The sequence below is a fragment of the Triturus cristatus genome, chromosome 3_1 (assembly GCF_964204655.1).
Source record: "Triturus cristatus chromosome 3_1, aTriCri1.1, whole genome shotgun sequence".
In the NCBI taxonomy this organism is placed as follows: domain Eukaryota; kingdom Metazoa; phylum Chordata; class Amphibia; order Caudata; family Salamandridae; genus Triturus; species Triturus cristatus.
Window position 1 is genome coordinate 895,382,832 of NC_140583.1, and position 26,180 is coordinate 895,409,011.

General features: G+C 44.0%; 1 protein-coding gene across 4 annotated transcripts in view; it reads left to right on the forward strand.

The window, feature by feature from the left end:
- COBLL1 (cordon-bleu WH2 repeat protein like 1) overlaps positions 1 to 26,180 on the forward strand; it is a 702,447-nt gene that overhangs the window by 431,757 nt on the left and 244,510 nt on the right. The window contains exon 1 of one of the 4 annotated variants that reach the window (XM_085645412.1): positions 23,199 to 23,316. The exons of the other annotated variants lie outside the window; for them this stretch is intronic. The gene's annotated coding sequence lies outside the window, so the exon portion shown is untranslated. Of the gene's footprint in view, positions 1 to 23,198; positions 23,317 to 26,180 lie in introns of those variants that run through there. 4 annotated transcript variants of the gene reach the window in all.

The window sequence follows — 26,180 nt, forward strand, 5'->3', positions numbered from 1 at the left end:
TGGCTGGCATCAGAGTGTACTCACCCAAAGACTAGATGGAAATTCTGAATTTTGGTCTCCTCACCACTGCTAACATGCCATTTCTCGCTGAAACTCTGCCACGCACGACAAACACCATCCTAAAGACCCAGTGAGACCTGATCTTCATGTCGACAGAGACCGCCTGCGACAACCAGTACTGTGAGACCTGCAGTTCGTGCTACAGCAGCGACAGCTCACAACGGCCACCGAGGCGAAGCTACAGCTCTCTGTGGTGTTTGCCCGGTTCTTCGCACTACAGTGATGACCATCCTCAGCTCTCTCCGCCTCTTCCTTGCATCCTCCTCTAACCCAAACAGAACGTTTCACACCTAATTTAGAGGGTAACATTTCAGAGGGACTAATTTGGTCCCTTAATCCGACTCTTCTCCCCTAATGGGGTAGCATGAATTTAGCCCCGGTCTACCGCAAACCTAGATGACTGCGAATGGCATCCTGGACTTGTAGGCACTATTTCGACAAAACAAATGGATATCTCTGGTTTTACTGATTGGATTGTTGTCATTCTGGTGTCATTTTATTTACTAAAATTCACTCTATTTTTCTAAATTGGTTTGAGATTTTTCTTGTTTTATGTTTTCATTTTATTACTGTGTGTGCTGCATAAATCATTCTGGTGTCATTTTATTTACTAAAATTCACTCTATTTTTCTAAATTGGTTTGAGATTTTTCTTGTTTTGTGTTTTCATTTTATTACTGTGTGTGCTGCATAAATGCTTTACACATTGCCTCTAAGTTTCACCTGACTGCTTTGTGCCGAGCAATTAGAGGTTTAAGTACAGGTTAATCTAGTGAGTTTTTGTGATTCACCCTGACAAGGACTGTGGTTGTTGAATGTGTGGGAGTCCCAAACTCCTCAACGATTTCTTACATAACCCATATCAGTGAGGCTACTCCTTTTTGCCTTTCACATGTTTAACTTCATTTAATTTTCCAAGGGTATTTGCATTTTTCCAGGATGGTGCTTTTCTGTAGTTTTCCTTTCACGCAGCATACTAACCTCAGCATATTACGCAGCGTGTACTGTGAATTGGGTCCCCTTTAGGTGTGTCTGTGGGAGTCATATTGTGGTTGGGTATTCATTACTCTGTGGTTTATCTGTACATTTTACTAATATTATAGTGTACTGAATTCATGTGGGTCTTCCATAATATTTTATTCCCATACTCCCGACGGTTATATTTTTTATAAACCGTTATAGTTTTCTGTGAATGATTATAGAATTGTCGTGAATTTTGCAAAAACGATTAAATGTTTTCATCCCATAGCTGCACGGTTTGCTAAAGTGACACAAGAGACGTTTCTGGTCCCGTTTGAGAGCACTGGAGTTGAGCATATAAGGCAGTGCGAGTTTTTCACAGCGCCTGTCAGTGAGGCATAGAGGGGCAGATTTATGACGACTGGCGCATCCCTGCATATCAGCAGGGATGCGCCAGTTATTATGCGCCACAGCTGCGCCACCATGGATGCGCCGCATTTATAATGCGGCGCACCATGGGGCAAAAACGGCACAGATGCGTGACGCATCTGTGCCGAAAAGTGGCGCATTGCTGGAGTTGCGTCGCAAGCGCGACGCAGCTCCAGCAATGATCTGGGGGGCCCTATCTTTAAAATGCTGCGTCAATCCGTACGCCTGCTTCAAGCAGGCGCAGGGTTTTGACGCAGCATGGGCCTAAAAGTGACTGAGTGAAATCTTGTAGATTTCACTCAGCCACTTTTAGGAGGCGTTCCTGCGCCGGAACGCCCCCACCTGCCCTGGAACGCCTACATGTGGCGCAGGGCTTTACAACGTGACGCATCTCCCAGATGCGTCACGTTGTAAATACCCCGCACCATGGCACAGGATTTGCGCCGCTGCTGCGTCACAAAAGTGACGCAACGGCGGCGCAAAAGTGGCGCAAGTGCAACATAAATCTGCCCTATAGAGTTTTAAGAATACATGCTCGTCCAGTACCCGACCTCTCTGGTATTCGTGAGCACTGCTTTGTGCGATCTCCATTTGAACTATGATTCTAGGCAAAAGTGCGTGAAAGAGGTAGTCAGCTGTCAAATTATTTACAATGTGAAAATAAATGAAAATGCAGTGCCTGCGTGTTGATGGGTGCGTTGTGTGTGTGTAGGGAGATGGTGAAGTGAAGAATGTTCAAGGCAGGGCACAAGTCCTAAAACAAGCATTTTCAATGCAATATCTCTCGCATTTGCGAGCGTTTAAGCTTTTGGCATTGTAATGACAATGCCTTTTATTTATGTGTTTTCAAAAGCAACACTTATATAAAAGGCAATGTTATTTCTAATGCCAATAGGTCAACCTCTCGCAAATGTTGCATTGGGTTGCGTAGCGCTATAAAAGAAATAAAATAGTGCTACTGAAATTGTTATTTGTGTAAATACTGGGACAGACCAGCACACCTGACATATATACAGTGCATTCATCTCTAATATACAAGTTTTTAGCAACAATAAAAGTGCCAAGATAATTAATGTACCTGCTGGAGAGAGATCAGAGTTTTGTCTAGTGGGAGTTTTGACTCATGTAAGGTAGCTCAAAAGGTTAATATGCCTGCTGCAAAGAGCTTATACTATGCAGATCACAGAACAGTATTTTATGTGCATAGCTCAGTGTGTTACTGCTTTTGTCACAGAGATACTTTTGTTACTGTGCAGTTCATAAATTACAATTACAATCTAGATTCGAAAATTGTTTTCCCCCAGTCTTTTCATTCATCCTCATTTTATTATAAAGGGTATGTTTTGGTAGAAATACATTCTTATTAGTAATGTCAACCCTAACCACTATGTTACCTTCTGAATCCTGAGTTTGTGTTTCCCCAGACCAAGCACTCTTAAAATATGCCTACCGGTATGGTTGACATGTGAATCCTACACCTTGTAGTTCCCTTTGTCTTATGTGCCATTTTCTATATGCTGATTTACTCCCGTATGAATCCATTCGATGTCTGTGTGTGATGTGAAATGCTCCCACACCCTACACTGGTATGAGAGGCACTAAAAAACAAATAAAATACATGTGAGAAAGGGGCTATGGAGAATAGAGAGACACTGCTGGAGGGTGATAATGAGGGAATCATTGAAGAGCCCGAATAAAGATTGCCGTATTCTGGTGCACTGCATGGTCATCCTTTACTATGCTTTAAAAACAAATACAATTGAATATAATATAAAATGTGTTGGTGAATGCACTATTTTTGCATTTTTTCCCCCAAATGTTCCCAAACTACCTTATAGTGGCCAGGCTTGCTTGCTGCGCTCGCTCACTATTTATGGTATGGGGACTGGTCTGACAAAAACTGCCAGGACTGCTTTGGGTTACCAGTCTGGCTCTGCTCAGACCACCTTTCTTTTAAAAGACTTCCCACTTTTTTCATCCCGCTTAAAGCCTGCTCTTTTGCAAAAAATAAGCCATGATGTGTGCCCTTTTATGAGAAGTGGGAAGTTAGTAACAGGAGGTGCTGTCTGCTGAGTGGGGAGCAGGGCCAGCCTTGGGCATGGGTGCGCTTTGCCCAGGTGCCAATATTCCAAGGGGCGCAGCAGGGAGCTGCCATGACTTAATGTTAAGCAAACATCTGCTTGTCCATCCCACTTGGTCTCCCTGGGGTTTTATTAAAGACTTTCTAATCAGCCCTTAATGTACCTCCGCGTAATTATTAGCACCCCATCAACTTCCTGTTCTCTTCCTTCCATCTATCTCGCACTTCCTGCCCTCGCACCCCAAGTCCACCACCCCCCTCTTCCGCTTCCACAACAAACATCGCTTTTTAGGCGAGACATATTGTATGAGAGTAGATTTGAAAAGAGGACTTAAAGCCCCGCCCCTCATTTTCATTGGCTGGAGTCACTGTTTATGCTAAACGGTGGCCTGCCATTGGAAATGAGGTTTTTAGGCCACTGCCCTTCCTCCCTTTAGTCCGGCCGATCCGCACAGGGTCGTCTGCTTTGCGGCTGTCGCAAAGCAATTTCTCATCTTTATGCGGGCATCTGTTTTCACTCAGCCGCGTGTTTATTTTTGCATCGCGCTTTCACTTGAAGTGAAAGCGCGATGCAAATATAAACATGCGGCTGAGTGAAAACAGATGGCCCCCTGCCTTCCCGCAATGCTTGTTTTGGTAGTGGAAATTGCAGTTTGCTGCTGGTGTCACAGAGAAGTGCATGTCCAGCGCTAGCATCTGCAGCAGGCAATGAAGCCTGTTTGCTTCTGAGGAGGAGGAGGATGGACCAGTGATGTATGTTTACCTGATGAGCTCTGGCGGGGACCCTCAGGGGAGTGAGGAAGCCGCAGCGGCGGGGTGAGCTTTTGCCAGAACCGCAGATGGAGCCCCCATGCAGTGACGGTCTCCGCCCCCTGGCCTCTGAGTAGGATGATAATCCCGCGGCCAGCGACCCGCTCCTCCTCCCAGACTCACCATGGCCCTGGTGATGCTGCAGCGCTCGCCCACACCGAGCGCCGCCTCCTCCGCAAGCACCAGCGAGGTAAGCCGCGTAGGCGGACAGGATGCCGGTAGGGGAGCTGGGAAAGGACAGGGACGAGGCTGCCGGGTAGGCCGCGTGATGTATGATGCGGCAGCCGGCTTCAGGGGAGGGGAACTGAACCTCCGCTCCGCACTGCCCGGGGATCTGAAGCGGATCAAGCAACCTGGAGACACATATTTCACAATATTTATGTACAAGTGTCTCAGGGTGTAAAAAACGTTTACAGAAGTCGAATTCAGCTCTACCGGGAATGGTCAGTGTGGAAATGTACCTTTTTGGGGGTACACTGGTGCAGGGTCACCTTTTTGTCCACAGGTTCAGAGACCAACAAAATAGAGATCAGCACTGGAGTTGGAAATAAATAACAAGTTTATGAATCACTCATGAGTGGGACCACATCCACACAGCACTCTCAAGTGCTGCCTGAGGTAGTACACTGAAGTCACAGAACACAGGTCTTTTATCCAGGTTTTCTTTACTGTAAGATTGTGAACAGAAATAGGAAGAACAAGTTTTAGAAATAGTTATCAGAAAACAAGGGCAGATGAATTACCACTTGGTCAGCAAAGTGGGAGGGGGCGCAGGAGTGCTTATGGCAGCAGTAAATGGTTGACAGTTAACATCTGAGACCAGGTGCTCTGGTAGCTAAAAACTCTCCGCACGTACATTGCTTTTAGCTGAGTCAGGAAGTCAACTAAAATAGATAGCACAAGCAGAGTGAAAAGACGAAAGAATTACGAAGGAAACGTAAATGGACACCACAGCCAAAATGGCTGTTGCTTATGCCAAGTAAAATATTACATGTTTTCCATGGACGGCCCTTTTGGCATAAGCTAAGACATTTTCTTATGCTTTAAAAGGGGTACGATAAATATCATGTATATCAATGAACATTATATTGCTGACTTCTCGGTCTATTGCTAAACGGGCATTTACATTTTGGACATTTGTTTTAGATGGTAGACAAGTAGTTCAAGTGGAAATACAGAGGGAACAAAGCATCACATTGGATACATAAACAACAAAAGAAGAGAATTGGAATAATTATGAACAAGGCCGATAATATTTTTAAGCCCCATACAGAAAATATGTTCCAGAACGATTCAGCCCAAGTCCATGTTCCTGAGTCTTGATGTATCTCAGTAGCTATTTTGTGTAGTTTGGAGATGACCACATATACAGAAGGTGAATTGTCCGGTGTGAAGACACAACAGCTGGATCCGATGATACAGCATGCTTCAGTCTAGATTGGTCCCATGTGGTCTCTGTCTGGTTGACTACAGAGACATCGATTACACGTTTTCCCCTACTACCAGCATAGTGATTGAACAATTGCAGATCTTGATGGTAGGTTGGGGGAGCTAAAAACACAGGTGGTAGAAGGAAGGCTATATAACAGGTACCAGACCAGCCTGGAGGTAGAAAATAGTATGCCTTAGTTCCACAAGCAAAATAAGTGTGACGTGATGCAAGGGAGCTGCTTCGGCCTCTCATAGAAATCTGCAACACTGTAGTACAGTTACTGTGGCCCACTGGCACATCGCCTGTACTTTGTGCACAAAGGGGGCCAGTGGTCATGGCAACAGAGATAACAAGGGGTCCATTTCCTTTAGCCGACCTAGAGTTTGGAGACACACAGTTTGTTGCTGCACTTCCTTTACTATATTCTTCCATTTCTAAAGCAGTCCCTTTTGCTTATGGGTCCCCATCTTCGTTAGGGTAACAGACTTTGTTCATTAGAGGCATATAGAAGTTTGAACCAAGCTGGGCATGGGCCATTGTGAGAGAATGGCAGCGGTGACAACGGGATTCCTTTTATGTTCTGATGAGGAGGAATCTTGCCACAAACCCAATAGTTAGTAGCATTGCTTAGCTGGTGTGTCTGATGCAACATTTGAAGAAATTAATTGTTTCTCAGATTTTGCCGGTATCCCTGTCCATGTTGCGGCAAATCAAAATGATGGTGCTCTTTCGCAGCACGTGATGTAACAGTAATGTTAGGTAAGGAGGCTCCAGGCATTACTTCCTCCACTACCCACATTACAGTAGCGATGATGGCAGCAGTCAAAGTCAGACCAAGGATGCAGATTGTGCAGCTGTTGCACGTTGTCGCAGCGATCTCCTTCTTCTTAGGCGAGCTCATTTTCATCTGCAAACAACAAAATAGATGATGCCATAAGGTCCTGGGCAGGCGTTGGTTTCTTCACTAACGTTGAGACGAGTAGTCATTAATAGGCTACCACCCTTTGTAGTCAGTCTTTAACTACCCAGGACAGTGGCTCAAACAGTCTTTTTCTGTGATGAAATGTCTTTCTTCCTGGATCAAAGTAGATATCTAGATGTACCAGGCATCGTGTGGTCCGGGAAGACTTCCTCAGGTCTTTCAGGTGACACAGCTCGTCCTCTCTCGGTGACCAAAATGTCGCGCTGATCTGTCAGCACAGCAGGGCTCACGAAGGAAGAGCTTCCAGCACCTGCTGATAAACAGAAGACAAGCTGTCGGTTAACTGGGACAAATAGTCACTCATCATCATGTCTGGGGTACCTAATGCTGGTGCAGAACAAAAGGCTTGGCGTAACTGTTGGAAGGCACTCTGGCACTCAGTAGTCTATGGGAGGGGCATCGGAGTGTCTTTAGTCAAAAGGGCCAACAAAGGTTTAATAATGTGTGAAAAAACTGCCTACAAAAAGAAGTGAGGCCAATCAGTGCATGAACATCCTTCTGAGTGCGGGGTAAAGGAGTATCTAAAATGGTCTGAATGCGATCTGATGTAAGTGCATGTCCCTCCTTAGACAGGAGGTGACCTAAATAGGTAATCTGCTGTCTACAATATTGCAATTTCTTTCGCAAGACTTTGTGATGATGAGACGCAAGAAATGATAACAATAACCGTGTTCCTTCTTCACACTAGGTAAGGACGCCAGAGCGGCATCTTCATTGATAAGACAGGATCTCTCAACCATAGGATAATTGTTATTTAAAATAATACGCACACCTTCCGGAGAACAACATTTTGTAGCACGAAAATATTTAAGCATATCGATACCCACAATGTTGTCCGACTTATTAGGGGAAAGCAAAAATGGACATGCTGCAGTGAATTTATCAAGTCTGAATTCAATTGGCTGTGTAAGTGGACTAGGTGTAGGTGTCGCATCGAATCCTATCGATGTTATCATTGTGCCGGACAGGGGAGCCCTAGGAACCAAGTTTTTAGACAGAGCACTACCGGTAGCCCCTGTGTCAACCAGAAACCGATCAGTAAATTCTAAGACGTTTGCGTCAATATAAGGACCCATTTGATCTACTGGCACCTCAACCGGTTCCTTACCCCATTCTAGGCGTCCCTATGCATAGTTGGAATCCGCAAGTGCATCAGCAGAATAATCAGACATTTGATATTGATTTCGTCTATCAAAAGTATTAGAGTAATTTGGTCCTTGTTCAACTGCCTCAAATCTGGGGCAAGCTCCTGTACCTCCCCTGTTTCCTGAATTCCCTGGGCGTCCTCTCATACTTCCCCCTTCCCCGCTGATACTGCTGACCTCGCAAAAGAGGGCACTCAGAACGCCAGTGCCCAGCCTCTTTACAATAAGCACACTGATCAGGGGACACATTTGCTCAAGGGAGAGGGGCACCCCAGGTGTATGCATAGCATGTCCGCCTCTTCCACCACCCCTAAATGGTGGACCATATACTTGAGCCAACATAACTTTTGTCTTTAAGGCTTCATCCTTCTTATCCTCCCTGCCTTTCGCTTCCTGTTCCTGTCGCTCACAATGTTGGGCCATAGTCAAAAGGGAAACTGGAGAAGACGTGGTCCAAGAACTCTCGCTGGCCTTTAGGCGACTAGCCATTTCCGGTAACATGTCAGCGACAAATTTATCGACAAACAAATGCTGACCACTAAAATCATGGAATGTTTCCCCAAACTGTGAAAAGAAATCAGAAACTAACTCATCCTTTTTCTGTTTACAGGACGCTAACGTAGTCCAATCTATTTTCTTAGGAGGTATGAGAGTCTTTAACTTAGTCACAGTAGCTTTAGGAAGATCTAATATCTCCTTCTGAGGTTTCTGCGCAGGCTCCCTTTCCGCATCTATTTGTTCTAAATGTTCCCAAGTATCACCATATGCTACATTGTCATCTATTTTACGTATCGTTCTCCACATAGCAGGGGGCAAAATAAGCACGAAGAACATATCAATATCTGGCAAGGTCATAGTGCAGGAGCTAATGGCTCCTTCCACCTCCTCATAGAAGGCGACAGGATTTTTCCAGGGGTCGGGCAAAGCAGTTTTAAGAGCCATCACGTCGGCTCTACTCCAAGGAGTGTAAACCCAATTATATATAAAATATCCCTTTGCATCATCCGAAATGTTATCATCATTCGTTCCCGCACACTTAGGAGGAACATTAGGGGTGCAGCTTCACGCATAGGTTTTATAGCAACTGTACTACTGTAGGACCTGGGGCCTCCAGGCCCTATGGGGCGGTAACGTGACACGAGCGGTCGGGCCACCAAAGGTCTGTGTGTTAAGCAACCATACACCACGCACCTCTCATGGACGGGAGACACCCACAATAAGTGACGCCACACAGGTTAAATTATGCAAATACTTCAAGTTTATCCAAGTAAGGCCAGATAGATGCAGTTCATGAGATATCAGTGCAATGCGTGCAAGGTAATACAATCCATCAAGGTATACAGGCCAGATATGAGATGTAACAGCAGTTCAGAATCTTTACATGCACTTCATGAATATGGCGAGGCACGCTTCACCTATACCAGCGCGGGACTCCCTAGGAGGATTAACTACCTGTAGGGCCCTGGGGGTGATTATCGCGCTGTGCGCGTTAAGCAAGGTCTATCTCTGAACGGGGCATCTAGCACCGGGCAATACTCGTGAGGGGTGACACTGGATACTTCAACACGGAGCCTGTAGAACAAAGCGCTCCTCGTAATCAATGGCACTTAATACTTTGAAGCAGAGCATCTAAAACAAAGCGCTACTCGTAATCAATGACATGTAATACTTTCAAGCAGAGCATGGAAAACAAAGCGCTACTCGTAATCAACGACATGTAATACTTCCAAGCAGAGCATGTAAAATAAAGCGCTACTCGTAATCAATGACATGTAATACTTTCAAGCAGAGCATGGAAAACAAAGCGCTACTCGTAATCAATGACATGTAATACTTTCAAGCAGAGCATGGAAAACAAAGTGCTACTCGTAATCAACTACATGTAATACTTCCAAGCAGAGCATATAAAATAAAGCGCAACCCGTAATCAATGACATGTGGTACTTTGAAGCGGAGCATATAAATCAAAGCGCTCCTCGTAATCACTGATAGTCAGTACTTTAGGCCGGCGCTTCCAGCGGGGAGCGCAACGGGACTTGAGGAGCGAGTCTTCAGGCTCCAGTGCAGTTCGTAGGGCACCGCGCTTCAGTACCGCTCGAGGGGGCACACGGAAGGGATCCCTCGGCGGGGTCTCTCCGTCGCGAAGGCAGGGAAGGACTCCCACGGAGGGGGAACCCTGGCGAAGAGTGCGGTGCGGCTCCCAACCAGCAGGGGGCGCACCGGGGGCGATCCCAGCCTCCGGGCTTACCTCGATCTCGGCGTCAGCAGGCGTCCGCTCCCACGATGATGGGGGAACTCGGCCCCGGCCTCGCACACCTCCTCCCGCAGCTGCGACGGCAGCAACGGGGCCCCGGGCTTCTCCGCAGGCCTCGTGACACGACAGGGCGCTTCTCCTGGCCTCCAGGCCGCGGCGGTGAGCGCGCTGGCTTCGTCATCACAGGGGGGACTCAAATTAAGGATGGGGGTTCTGTGCTCAGCGGAGCCCGCTGCCGGGGGTCCCAGACCAGGGCAGGAAGCGCAGGGGTCACAGCGCTAATACCTGGTCGATCCCCGGTGGTTCTCCAGTCGGCTTGGCATCCGGGTTCAGGGGTCAGTCTGGACACGCAGTCTCAGTGCTTGGTGAATAGTTTTTAGAGTTCAGTCTGGACACGCAGTCTCAGTGCTTGGTGAATAGTTTTTAGAGTTCAGTCTGGACACGCAGTCTCAGTGCTTGGCTTGTAAGTTTCTGTTCTTAGATGTCAGGTAAGGTCTTGTTGGCGCAGATGTATCTGGCGCCCTTAAGGGGTTCTGTTCCAGGGGGTTAGGAATGGAGAGGGCGACTAGATCTGTCCTAGTCAGGCTGGGCAGAGAGTCTCTGGGTCCTCCTACTGCTGGGCAAGATCAGTGGGTTTCACAGGGTCCCTCACTCACTTAAGAGGCAGCACCTAAATCCTGTCACTCTCAGAGGCATAAGTCCCTGGCTAGGCCCTACCGCCTACACTCCTGGTGGATTCTTCCAGCTCTGCTTCACCCCAATGGCCAACTCCCCACAAAAGTTTCCCTCCCTCTCTTAAGTAGCCCTAGGTCAGGTGACCTCTGGCCAAGGCGGCAAAAGAAAAACCACACCTCCCTTCTAGAAGGTTCCAGCACATTCCAGGAGCTTCTCCACTCTACCTATGGGACAAAAAGGCGGGCTGGAGTCGCAACATTGTTGTGGGGTTCCAGCCAGCTCCTGGCAGCTAGGGTGCTACTATGAAAGACCACTCTGCAGTAGCAGGGGCCTGTGGCAGCCATCTTGGGAGAAGGGAGCACCTGCACCTTAACACTGATTGGCAATGAAAAGGCGCCCGGAGACCTAGTCCAACATAAAAATGAGGGTGGAAAAAATGAGGCACGATACAAAAATAGAAGGGGAGACCACCCTAGGGCTGACAGGTCCAACAACTACTAACAGGTGCAACCTCATCCACCGGAGCATCTACTTTTTGTGCTGGGGATTGAACTGTTTCTACACATTTCTGTTTGCTAGCTTATTCTTGCTCCTTTCGTAAACGCAATGTTGCGTCTCGTATTTTAACCACGTGTGTAATCAGATAAAGCTGAAAAAGGGAAAGTCCCCTCTGTTAATCGTTTATAATCCGTATTTGTATCCTTTGGCTCTATTCCTGACACATTTGTCTATAATCAAAGATTACCTCCCAAACGAATTTGTCTACAAAATAAAATTGCTCTGCACTGTTCCACTGTTGAACCATAGTTACAATGAGCGATGCCACGTGAGACTGACGAGCCTCATCCCTAGCAGCGGTTTTTAATTTATCATTTTCTGCTTTAGTCAATAAAGAGCGAGTCTGTTCCCCATTTTGTTTATCTTGTTTTTTGTCGTCTGAAGACAAATGCTCGTCGTCAGAAACCTCATCAGGGGCACTTGGAGTGGGAAAATTATACGGACGTGGGGGTGTTCTAATAGGATGCATTCATCCTTAGATTTATTAAGTATGGGATAAATAGGGCGCCTAATAGGGTACTGGCCATTTACATCTAATCGACGTTCCCTATCTTCTTTTTCTGTTTATTTTTTCCTTCTTTTCTTTATTTTTTTAATTCTAGCGCTTTTTGATATTTAGATTTTCGTTGTTCTTTTTCTGCTATAGCTTCTGCTCTCTTCACTCTCTCATACTTCTTTCTCCCACATACGCACACAATCAAACATATCCTATCTACTTTTTCTTTTAAGTAAACACAACTCTACATATTGAACCTTTTTAGAATTGAATGACCCATTCACTGGCCATTGCAGATCAAAATCTTTTTTTGTCTTTTTGTGTATTTGTTCCACAGTGGACCGTACATTATGGAAGAAATACCATGTTTGTCATGTATGTCTCTATTAGGTGTCCTCTCTGGGGGAGCCGGCTGACCTTTTTTTTCCAAGTTTACTTTGGTACCACGGAGTGTGCTGAGAACAAGCATGCTTTACCAATATGTGTAAAATATTACTACTTCAAAATATTTCAAAACGACAAAAATCTCCACATTACCTGCCCTCAAACTTGACAAAGATTGAATAACAAATTCAAATAAAAAGCCCAGGCTTAACAAATCAAGATTGCCGCTTTAGCGACCTTACCAAACAGAAGACTCCAACTCCCTCCTGCTGATCTCCGGGGTCGACCTAATGGTCACTTCAAAATTGCGCCAAAGAAAACCCCAGTTGTGACCGGCCACCACCTGGAGGGTCAAATCAGGAAAATTGGAAAAGTCACGTCGGCTTGCAAAGACAAAGGTCTCCTCGTGCAGTACGCTTCCTCAGTAAGATTACGATCCTCCATCAAGACCACTTCTTCGGACGGCCGCGTCTCCAATGGGGCCCCACGAGTCGGGCGCCAACTGTGGAAATGTACCTTTTTAGGGGTACACTGGTGCAGGGTCACCCTTTTGTCCACGGGTTCAGAGACCAACAAAATGGATATCAGCACTGGAGTTGGAAATAAATAACAAGTTTATTAATCACACATGAGTGGGACCACATCCACACAGCACTCAAGTGCTGCCTGAGGTAGTACACTGAAGTCACAGAACACAGGTCTTTTATACAGGTGTTCTGCACTGTAAGCATGTGAACAGAAATAGGAAGAACACGTTTTAGAAATAGTTATCAGCAAACAAGGGCAGATGAATAACCACTTGGTCAGCAAAGTGGGAGGGGGAGCAGGAGTGCTTATGGCAGTAGTAAATGGTTGACAGTTAACATCTGAGACCAGGTGCTCTGGCAGCTACAAACCCTCAGCACGTACATTGCTTTTAGCTGGGTCAGGAAGTCAACTAATATAGAAAGCACAAGCAGAGTGAAAAGACGAAAGAATTACGAAGGAAACTTTAATGGACACCACAGCCAAAATGGCTGTTGCTTATGCCCAGTAAAATATTACACGTTTTCCACAACAGGATATTCATGTTTTATGTCTGACGCGAAGGTGCGCTTCACTGTCTTTAATGCACTTCTTCCCCTCATATTTACAAGGAAATCAGCATATAGTACCAGGACTTAGTTTCCCGTTTATCCTGAAAATTAAGAGATGTTTGCATACCGTTACTGCTTCTGTCAGTAGACATGCTTCTAGTGTAAATGTAAATGTTAAAAAAAAAAAAGAGTCCTTTCAGCCCAGCCGGAAGGTGATAGTTGGACCTCCTTGAAAGGAAACTAAACCCCCTGTGCTACTACAAGGTTTATGTGAACTTTTTCTTTCATGCTTAAATCCCAGGCGAATTATGTTTGTCCCCCTTTCTCTATTGGGTTTTATTTTTTCTAGCATTGATTGCAGCAGAACGGGACCGCACACAAATGTTCTGCATTTAATATATGTATTGGTAAACATCCATCAAGCGCATGACGCAACACTCCCAGAGTTGATCACAAATCTGGTTTATATAAAAATGCCTTTTAAGGTAAAAGCTAGCAGAGTTTTTAATTTGCAGCAGTAGAAACCGTATTTGACTCGGCTGTACGCCCTGACACACACTCACTAGCTACTATATTTCTCTATGTAACTATCAGTGGCGGCTGATGAATTTTAAAGTTGGTGAGGCGTCCGATCAACCCAGCAAGCTATACCGAATCTTAGAGGGCTCAAATTTGTAATAAGTGAAATTTATCACACACTTTAAACTTTCTACCCAGGCCGGCGTATCGGGTTTAAACAAATGTGTTAAATGTCACCTCCTCCAGGCACTCCTAATTTAGGCATAATGTAGCCCCACTATTATATAAAACCCCCGATTCATTCCCCTCACTGGCAACAAACTCACAACACATCATCTCCCAGAAGGCAGTCCAAGTCTAATTGCTTAGAAACGTACAAAGAGATTTTCATTTTTTTATTATTTTGGTGCATAAAAACAGACTCAGTGTGAAGGTCTGTGGTTGCTCGAAAGGAAGGGATTGGAGATAGAGAAGAGCAAGCAACTGAAAGCTGGAGCCAGGTTCCAGCCAGAGGGCAGGCTTTGACTCAGTTTGAGGTTCTTTTGGAACTGTCAACCTAAATCCAGATGAGCTCTCACAAGAGGCGATCGGGCCTAAAGGCTACAGCTGTTGACCATATAACATGGGGACCCAGGTTCATATCCTGGCCTCAGTTTACCATGGTGTGACTTGTGGCAAATCTCCGTGGGAAAACAGTCATGTAACATAGCCTGGGTCTGTTTCGAAGCATTTTTATTACCTTAGTGAAGGCCTGTATTGCTATTTACCACTGGCAACAATAAAATGTCTGCCTGTCACCCCATGCTCCAATCACAACCTTCAAGAGTTAAGGAGAAAGCATTAATATACAAGCATCTGCACTGCAATAGGTCGCGCATTTAGGCGAGTTTGAGCTATTGACATTGCAAATAACAATGCCTTTTATTTTTGTTTTCGTTTTTAAAACATAAATCAAAGGCATTGTCATTTACAATGCCAATAGCTTAAACACCTATTGCATTGCAAATGCTTGCTCTTTCCCAGTGTGCTGTCCCGGTCAATCCGATTTAGGACTGTTGAATACTTGAATAGCCAGGATTTTTTTAGTTTGGGAAAAAGTAATACATAAGAACATAAACTAAATAAATGCGGCTATTTCTTCAAACATGATTTTTTTTCCAGGGTGTATGTGTGTGTCTTGACGTACTGTGCGCTGAGAGGGTGTAGAGAGAAAGACGTTCATAAACGCCCCTATAGAGCTTATAAAAAGGAACCTTGTTCCCATCCTCTTGCACAAACGAAAAAATGTTAAGAATGCACACTTCTTCCTCCCCCTTTAGTTGCAGCTTCGCATTCCTATGCAAGTTTGCCTTAATTTATGTGCGGCAGGTATTCGCTGGTGATTCTGTGCTCTAGGTTGTCGATAGATTCTAATTCCCATAGTGTACAGTTGAATACAAGTGAGTACAAGCTCGCTTTCTTTCCCTGTGCCATGTGGCATTATTACTATTATTTTCTCGATCTTGTGTCCTTGGCTGACCTTCTCCGCCCTGGTATTAAAGGACTCCACAGTTACTAGCACAGGACATGGAGCCGCAGCACACATCTAAATTAAGAGCTTCTGCAAGACATTTTTTGCTCGAACCAGTCTCCTGTGGACAATAATGATGCATGCGAAAAGTATAAGAAAAAACAAAAATGATCTAAAATACTTGAAACTCGATAATCTGTTTTTTGGAAGATTAAAAAAAAATAACACACCATCTTTAGAAAATTGAGTGCAATCTTTTTCTCTCATTGGAAAGAGCTGGTCAAGTCATTTAAAATAAAGCAGTTAAGTGCTGCTTTCACTTTAGGCTGCTACTTTTGTTTGCATTGCACATTTTAGTTAGTCTATAGTTCTCATATTGTCCTGTGTCAGACCTGAGTAGGTGAATAGCTTAATCAACCCTTTTGTGTTCTTTTCAATCTGATACTTGTAATGTTGCGATTCTTAATATAGATGCTGGGCCAAAAATACTAGGACTCCAAGAAAACAAGCATTAACAAATCTAGTTGTTCTCGCTTTGCAATAGTTACTTTGCCAAATGCTTGTAAAATTACTATGGCACTAGCAAAACCAATAGACACTGGCCATCTTGGAACGGTATATTTTTAGGTGCAGCATGGCAGGTATTTTGGAAGTATAGAAAATAAAGTTGATCCATCTTGGAACACTATCTTCTGTATTTTTATGATGGCTTCCATGTTGCCATTCACAGTTTGATGACCATTTTAGACTTATAGGAAATCATGTGGAAACTAAGAAAAAAAAATTCCAAGATAGCTGGACATTATTTTTTGTTCTTCCAATATGGTTGCCACACTGCATCTTTGCAATTTGACAGCCATGTTGGAAGTATAGAAAATATCATTGCAAGATGGTGGCTGCCACTATTTAATTTTCCATGCCAGGGCAATTTTACAAGTATTATGAAGCCAGTAGCAGCAAGCGAGGTATGGTGACGAGAGAGACTGTGAAAGAGAGAGTGAGAGAGACGTAGACACTGAGTTGCAGCAGTGTTTAGTTTTGGAGGGTGAGGTAGAGGAATACTGAGGCTCTGGTGGACCAGAACATATATGCGGCAGGAAGAGATAGATGGGTGGAACAAGGAAAAAAGAGAAAGCGATCATGCCTGATAAAGAGAGGGAGGAAGTTGTGGCATCTCATGAAGTGCTAAATCACAATTAGAATAGAAAACCTTACGAAAACATAGATTCTGCCATACTCTTTTCCCCTGATGATGCATTTTTTAGCCCAGGAAGAATGCTGAGTCCTAGCTGAAGCATAGTGGCTTGTTAATATCTTAAGGTAGCCAGGATCAATGAACCTGTATGTTTGATGGATAATGTAGATTCTTCAAAAATTGATACTTAATTCAACTGCGAGCTAGTGGAGAACTTTCAGTGCTGATTTAATATCGTTAGGTCTGCCACTGCCCAAGACTTTTTCATTTTAGTAAAACTAGATATAACATATTAATAATGGATTTGAGCCAGTCCACTTTGTCTAATGGTCAGTTGTTGTGCCATTCACTCTTATCTTTCGTCCACAACAGCATACAGCATGGTGCAGTGGAACAGCTCACTTCAGCTATTGGCTAGCTTCAGAGTGTGCATGACAGCATTCTGCTCTTTCACAATGAGCACATCCAAACATAAAATAGTTCCCTTTAGGGATTACTTTTCTTTTACTTTTTTGCTTCTAGCTATTTTTTTTTTATGTTGGTGTGTGTTCGACAACTCCCCGAGCAAGAAGGTTTTACAAAAACCATGACAAAACAAAACCAGGATTGACAAATCCAAAAGGCTGCCAGTGACTGACAGACCTATTGGCTTTGCCAATGCTTTTTGTATGTCCAAGCATATTTTGCCTATCCTTTTTAGACTCTGCCAAAAAATATTTCGGGAAGCCTACATAGACTGCTTGCAGTAGTTTAAATGAGCGACAGTACTACGATGAGTTGGCTCTGTTTGGTAGTTGGTTTCGGTGGCTGGTTTGTAAGTGTGGGAGGATTTTCCGAAAGGCATGGAATTAGAACTTTCCTAGATGAGTGTGATGCTTTGTAGGGTGCAGTTGAGGTCCAAATGCATTTTTCTGACCACTTGAGAGGTGATATGAAGAATGAGCAAATTACAAGGCCATTCTTGTGTGAGACTCTGAACCGACTCCATCTACTTTTAGTACGTTACCCTTTGTTTAAACAGAGAAATAGTCCTTCATCTAAAATTAAACATAATAAAGGCACTTCGGTGTGCTATTATACTTCTCTGCTCTGTTCTCTAGTCTGGGTATTTCCCACCTACATCTGGAATTTAACTTGATGACGATCTAGCTCTCGTGCCACAAGGAGAATTAAAGAGTAGAGGGGAGAGCAAGGGCAACTGAGGAACTCTGCATTGACATTTGAACATTTGTTCGCTTCAGTTTCAGAGGAATGTTTGAAACTATTCAGTGTCCACTTCTGATACTCCAGCCAATTTCTTAATCCTCAACATCATAGAATGGTCCACTGTCCTAAGCTGCAAGGCCAAGAAGGATCAGATCTGCTTGTTTCCCTAATCTAGAGAGATTAGAAAGTCTTCTCAAATATTTATTTAATGGTGGTCCTTGGTCTTAAATGTCTCACTCCAGAATAGCAATTATTCAGAATAAAGTTGTGCTCAGCATATTCTTGCAATTTTTTGGTGGCTTCTTTTTCAAACGTTTTTCAGGGGTATTATCTATTTAAGAACAGACAGCACTTGGGGTTATGCTGTAGGTGTCTTTCAGGACAAATTATGCTTGCTTGCTTTAGAGACAGGAACGGTTTGAGGCCTTATATGCCTTATATGTGCAACAAGACCTCTAATACAACCGTGTCCTATATTGGTGCTATGCCAAAATGTGCCCGGTACTGAAACTGCTCTTGTGGAACCTTTTGAGATTTTACCCACGGTTGACAATAACTCACTTCATAGTAATTTTCATTAAATCTTCTTTGGCCTGAAAACACTGGTCTACATCCCACTGTTATTAATAGAGTAGAAAGGTCGAGCTTATAATAGGCCCACAAACACCCTTTGTAACCAAAAAGAGTGCTTGATGTTCTTGGATCTGAGTCCCCACCACATTTCTCATGGCTTCTTTTCTTTGCCCCTTCTCAATATATACATGCTTCTGCTTATACTTTGTCTCAACCTAAATTTCATTTTCTCTTGCATGCCAGTTACAACCAAATTTACATAAAGGATATCTACCCACAGGGCTCTACTAAGATGTTTCAATCCAACCAAGAATGATGTTTTACTACCTCATCCTGCTAAATAATTATTTGTGTGAGCTAGGAATATCTAACTAGTTCTGGTCCCCTTACCTCTCCAAATTATAGCCTCCCTCTTCATCATCCAACCGCTTTTAGCATGCCAGTCTCCATCTTCTGTCCACCTTTTCTTTAGCTTCATTTGTGATAGGCACTTCTGCATGCAACCCCCTTCTCTAGAACAAACAATTTACCCACATTAAAATAATCATTGCGTTAAACTCCTTAACCCCTCAAGTGCTGATGCTCCCTCCACCTGCATTGAGACAATTTTTTTATGTTTGGGGCAGTTTGTGTTTAAGCATTCATATCGTTTCCCCCCCACATGCCAAATTTCCAACCTTTTACCCCCACATACTGGGTATTCTAAAGGTAACCATGAATTGTGAATTCCTCTGGAGGGAACCGAGAAAATCGCCAAAATATAGCAAACATTTTTGGCACATAAATGGTAAAAGAGTACTGTGCAAAAAAGTGTGTGTTTTTATTTCTAAAAATGTCATCAACTAAAGGTTAGCTGTATTAGGCTCACCATCTTTCCAGCTTTCAGGAACAGGCAAAGTTGAAAAATATTTTTTTTTATCACAAGTTTTGCAGCATTTCAAGTGGTAGTCTATATGAAGCAAACCATTTTTAAATGTGCCCTAGATAATGAGCTTAGAAACAGTGCTTATTTGTAGAGCTTTGAGTTTGGGGTTACCCACAATATCATATGATATGGAGGGCATTTTGCAAAATGTGTTCCTTCTTGCACACTGGCTTACAGTTGGAAGCCAACAATAAAGAGAAATGTGATGGATAATAACATATTTTCTACTATTCTGCTATGTTGCCACACGTCTACTGATAAAAACAGAAGCCCATTTGTGTGGTTGGCCATGTTGTCCGCTATAGAAAATGCCCCCAAAACGCAACAAGGAAATTTGAAGATTTGGCCTTGCAAATTGTCCATTCTGCTGATGTGGGTAGTTGCTGTGTTCAGGCTGGACTCAGAACGAAACCTACCAAACCCTGACGAATATTTCTGAAACTAGATACATACCCAGTGGTGTCCAAAGTGATGTGCTTTGTGTGGCTATCGCCATGATTTCATACCCAGAATGCCCCACAAATGTCAACCTTTGGCTGAAATAACAGATTTCCCACACATTTCTGTGAGGGAAAGTTCTGGAATGTGCAGGAGTCTACAAAATGTCTGCCATCCAGTGTACACCATTTCTCCCAATAAAAGCTGTACCCCAATTTGTGGGACTGGGAAAATTGCCCGCAACAGTAAAGGCCCTAAAATGGAACCAAGTAACATCATGATTTTGTCTTGCAAATTGACCAATTCTGGCGAAGTGGGTAGTTGCGGTATTTGGGCCCGGGCTTGGTTGCCACCCACAGAATCCTGTGGAACCCAAACATTCCTGCAGAGACCTAGGGGAACTCTGGGTAGTGTGACTTGTGTTGAGCCCACTACATTTTCTTAACCCGAATGCTTTTCAAGTGTCAACAGAGTTTCCTCACATTTCTGCAAGGGAAAGATGAAATTAAAACTATAATTTGTTCAATCCAGAACAAATGCATTGTTATGATCTGTGTTCATAAAAATATGTCTCAGGATTTTTTAGAGTGGTTATGCCGTTTCATTTTAACGTGTATCTAATAATGTTTCAGTGTAGAATTTGAGCAACTCCCAAAAATATATACTTGGATATAGAAAGCAGAGCACTTTATAAACATCTACGGATGTTAGTTTGGTCAGTTTGATTATTTTTAGTGGTACTTGCAAATAGCCAAATGACACCATTTGCACATTTGAGGCAGTAATATAAAAAGAACAATAACAATATTAACATAGAATACAAGCATTCAATAGATAATTCATGTTTCACTAGTGTTTAACTGTCTGTTACCTCAGAAACTGAAAGAAAAATGGGTGTGTTTGATTGCCTGAAACAACAAGGATTGGCAAAGCCAATAGGTCCTTTCTTTTCAACCTATTGGCTTCACAAATTTAGGTTGCCGATGCTCTGCAGCATTGGACAAAAAAAAAGACAAAACACTGTTGCCTGTCACATTATTCTGTAGTAGCGTGCATTCAACAGCATGCACGCAACCATGCAGAATTATGTGGGTGCCATTTTCCACTTGGATCGGTAAATTAAAAAATGCTTTGCTGTGTAGTGCAAAATAAAAATACAAAATTGTGAGGTAGTGGGCAACAGAGGAGCGGATGGGGTAGTCCATAGAGGGATAAGGTGAAAAGTAGCAAACGAGTCAAAGAGCAACACAGGGTGTGGGGGAGAAGCGCATGATGGAGAGAACAACACAGAGAGTTGGGGAGCAGCACATGAGAGAGAGCAACATGAGGGAGAGAGTATCACAGTGGGGAGAAGCAATGAGGAAGAGAGTAACACAGACTGCAGTGTGGATATTTGGATGGGGAAAAGCGCACAAGGGAGAGAGCTGGAAAACATGTGCACTCTCATGCGTGCTTAACCAAAAAGAACGAACGACCCTAAAAGAGAGCAGTGGAATCATACAAGAATGCAAGTTAAGAGGAAGGTAAAGAGTCTGTCCTCCAGGAGAGGGACAGCAGAAGAAAAGAATAAGAAGCAAGCAAGAGTGACTATAAAGCCAACCAATGATAAGAAATCGTCTTGCTGTAAGCTCCCTGTAAGTTCACAATATATCTTTCTTAACCAGACAGCTTACACTGTCTGTTAGGCAAGACCTAAAAACAGGCCATTTGAAAGCAATAACTTGCAAGTGGTGGGACAACCCCAGGCATTTGGCATGTATTGTAACTTCATTTTAGATCCTCTGAATCCACCAGCCAGTTGCTAATTACCAGGGAGAAGCACCGACTTCCATTATATTGCTGACTTGTAAACAAAACCGTTGTGCAATAGAAAATGGTCGCATTTTAATGGATACGAGTAGGCCATAGCACCACAAATAATGTATCACAGTTATCCTTCATGTACACGTTAACCTAAATAATATTGTAAATTTAGCTCAAATTTGTAGACGTCTGATTTTCTATATTCTGTGAGGAGGATGGCATTTCATGTTACTGCTACCTGGGGGTAGAGTGTTGCTCTCTGAATTTTCGCTTGGCCAACACCTACCCAAGTGGACCATTCCCCCTTTGTAATATTGCTTACATTTGTGAATATTTGTCTTTCCTTCGTTGTAAACTGTAGGAAGACCTTGTTTTAGGTAGCTTTCTGTATAGACCTTTGAATTCATATTACCAAGTGTGGTTCTCAACCTTTTAACTTATGTGGACCCCCACTTAATCATTACTGAAATCTGGGACCCCCACTGAATAATTACCACTGAATAATTATTGGAATCTGGGGGACCCCTACAGAGTCCTTACTGGAAGCCGGGAACCCCAGTATAAGCTAGTTCATTGATTTGAACCACAAAACAATACATAAGAGATTTTTTTTATTTAATTCACAACAAAAACATAAAAAAATCACAATTTTAATTTTGGTAGGAAGATAGCTTTTCTAAATTCAGTTACGACAGCCCACCATCCATACTATATTCTGTTTGATGCACTTGCACTGAACCCTGACTCAACCTGAGGATAGCATTACATTTTTAGCCTCCAATTTCAAATTCCTTCACATTTGCAGAGCATTTAAAATTTTTCAATTTTCAATTTTGCTTCTTCATTTATATACACATTTCATGAATCTGTTAATACTATTTCATTTTGTAAGCAGTCGCGGACCCCTTGGGCAGGCTTGGGAGCCCCCTTTAGTCCCCAGATCACAGGTTAAGAACCACCGGTTGTAAAGCATTCAGACTTCTGTGCCTCGTTCTCTCCAGGCAGGTTGCTTACAAGAGGAAGGTGCTGTCTACTTTCACACACGTAGAGCACCTTTGTTGTCACTGTGCCGTAGACAAGATAAATAAACGTTACCTGTTTAAAGTTTGGTATTACCAATGTACTGAATTGCGGTTACAAGGTAGCTCGATGTTCGGTACGTTGTTTTTCAGTTGTGTTACTGTAAAAAATAAAATAAAAAAAACCAGCGTTCTGGGGGATGTAGTCCGAGTTCAAAGTTCCTCTAGCTTTGTTCGGCATCAAGTTCCGCCCCACTCTTCACTCGGTGAAAATGTTTCTGTTAGCAGACCTGCAATTGTTCCTAATTTCCCTATTTATGTAAAAAAAAATACTGAGCCAGAACAGTGTGCCCCTGGCTCCATGCAGCCATATTTACCATGCCACAGTTTTTGTTGTATTAACAGTGATGGATTTGTGCAATTTTTAACTGCAAGTCTTTATTAGACTCCTTTTACGCCTCTTCTAAAAGACCGGCAGCACGCGTTTATTCGCCATTTTCTTCATATTTAGTCTTTTAAAAGTTTGGTTTGAGTTTGTGTAATACGTTTCTGGAACAGTCGATGCATTTTGCCTCTTGCGACCTACCTGGATTGTTCAAGCTTTTGAGACTGATTGTTGAAATGGTTAACTGCTCAGTTGTGTGCGGACTCCAAAGTTCAAAACTACTTCAAAGTGCTCAGAGCAGCCTACAGATCGGTCGGTCATGTGAAATCGACTAACATTTTAGTACACAAGAGCGTCTTGTTTGGCTCGGCTTATCTGGAGCCTGCTGTTTTTTTATTTAAGGGTAAGTGACTTTGAACTTTCTTCACTTTTTAGAGAAAGTATGCGTGCCTAATGCACAGTGCTGCCTGTCACGGCTATTGGACGTGTCGTTGCCTTCTGCTTGATTCACCAGATGGAAGCAACATAACTGAAGGGAGGGACTCTTGCTCATAGATACACTAGTTGGTTGTATTTTGCTTGCATCAGCATTTGTTTTGGCACTGCATACTAGGACATATGCAAATGTGGCATGATTCACAGTAGGCAGAGTAAGTAGAGTTAAAGCGGAAATGCAAGAAAAGGACAGAACAATAACTCAAATTAAAGGTGAAGGCACGTGACTTGTGCAGTCTCCTAGGAAGTGGAAGGTCGTTAATGTGATTGAGACCGTGCCGCTCCACAGGGGAAACTGACCCTTCTTTTGTATAATTTGATGTCTGCAAACTATTGAAGATTTAAAGTTACGATTTTTTGTTGTTTTTTTAAATGCTATATTGATGATAATCAAGTTTGCTTGTAAGAAAATATGATGCCGATCCAACTATTAGAATATTGCCCATGTAAGAGGTATTTTAACCAGGCAAAATATAAAATATAGACGTCGCTGTAAAAATATATATATTATGATATATCTCAGTGCTATGGTTTCACTTCACAGTAACTTTTATTCGCTGCTTGCTCTGTTTTTTGGATTGTCGTTCTACATTAATTGTGTTCTTGACATCTAGTTAATGAATGCTTTGTTAAGGGCATTTAGTATAGCGATAGCGGCTTACCCCCGAAGGGGTATCTGGGCGCTGTAGCAGAGGCAGATGGAAAGGTGGAAGGTCAGAACAACCAAGTTTTAAGATGTTTTTTTAAATCTTGTGATGTTAGTGCAAGAGCGTATATATATAATGGCAGCCTATTCCAACGGTAGGGGGCAAGGTAAGAAAAGGTCCGGCCACCATATTTTGACGTATGGATGCGGTGCGGACATAATAAAAGTTTGTTTTTTGATCTCAAGTTTTTGCCAGGACAGTAAAAGGTGAGTTTCTCCTGCAGGTATGTTAGGGGAAACAGCCTTTACCACGAAGGCTTTTCTACGCGTTCCGTTTACAACGGTACACTTACCTCGTAAACGTCTTTACAACGCGTATTGCTTCCACGACCGTCTTTACCACGCAAGCAACGTCTTCACGGAACGTCTTCTTCCTCATCCGATTCAGTCCTTTTTAGGTCTCGGGACCATCCGGTCGGCAGACCGGAAGTCCGGAGATTTAATGACTTGGAGAAGAGGGGCTTGAACCCGCCCCTCTTCTCCCCTGTTCTCCATTGGCTGGCCTCGTAAATGCTGGCCAGCCACTGGAGAAGAGGTCAGTCACTCCCATTAGGCCCCGTCCTTTTCGGATCGGGGGGCGTGTTTTTTGCGAGAAGTCTCAGGGAGGAGACAACAGCAAAACACGCCCCCGAATCCGAAAACGACGCTGCCTTTCTCCGAGGCATTTCTTCTTGACCTCGGAGAAAGGCGGCGGTGTTCATGGCATCCTCTCCCCTGCTCGTGGCTCCCGTGTTGGCTGCTGCTCTGGTATCCTCCTGAGCTGTGGAGGGCAGGGTCTTCACAGAAGAGACCTTTGTGGAGAGCCGTAGGAGCCATTTCATGTGGTCGGGTATGGATGTAGACGATGTGAGGCTTCAAACAATCCACGCATCCACTTGAGTGAGTAATTGGCGCCCGGGTTGTGGAATGAGCGCCTCCATTTCACGAGCGCTTCTCCTTGCTTCTGAATGCAGTCATCGGCTTCGCGGCAGAGGGTGCTCTATTGGCGGCTTTGTTGGCCTGCTACATTCATGCTGCTCTGTGCGGAGACGTGCGCGTGGGAGGAAGGAACAAAAACGCTCAGGCAGAAGGTGTGCACTTACCTGCCAGGAGTGACAGGTCTGCTTCCAGCTGCTCGCGCGCTCCGTCATCCAAGCAGTTTAAGGATTCAATATTTGGGAGCAGAGGTTGATGTGCCAACTTGTAGGAATAAGGGGTTCTACGTGCGTCCGGATGATCACTATACATAGTGAAGCATAAATCAATAGATGGCTGAAAACTGACAGCGTGGGTTCTACAAATTGAAATGACTTGGCGTCTAGATTACTGAGACCCAGAGTATTTAAACGGATCAATATTTGGGAGCCTGGCTTTCCATATAACCTCCAACCCAAACGAAGGATCATTATATAGCAGAGGTATCTCCTTGCATGTCTCTATGGATCAGTATGTGACAGCTCCACGCATGCGTACTACCATCAGACTCACCGACACGCAGGGGCTGGAGGTGGTGCTGGGGGTAGGCGACCTCTGCACGGTGACCAGAGCCATGTGGCTATGTGCAACGGGGCATCATCCGGGGGCGGCCCTTTCCTCTCGCCGTTTGTCCCCTTGGGTCCCTGCTGCCTCCCCCGGGAGCTCCACCACCTCTCCGCCGACTCTCAGCCGGCTGACAATTACAGAATGCACTGCGCACGCGCGGCTTCAGCTGCTGTCAGCCGGAGCGCGAGCCCTGCTGCCTGCCACTCCCACCGAAATGTCGCGCGCACCGACAAGCCCCGCCCCCATGAAGGAGACTGTAGAAGACAAGACACTACAATAAGGCCTCGGACTAAACCAAACTCTTACTAACATCCCTGGTGTACTGTAAGAAGTTTGGTTTCTCAGGGTCATCCGTACACACTCCTGACTTCCTTACCACATGAAATTAAAATTGTTAATTGAATATGAGGCCCAACCCCTTCTCCGTTTAAGCCACGCCCCCAATGCCCAGCTATCGGAAGCCACAGCCGTTGCATGAAGCGACTTCAAAACACTCCATTCCCGAGCATTATTAAAGAGTACCAGACCCACTCCCTGCCGCGCCT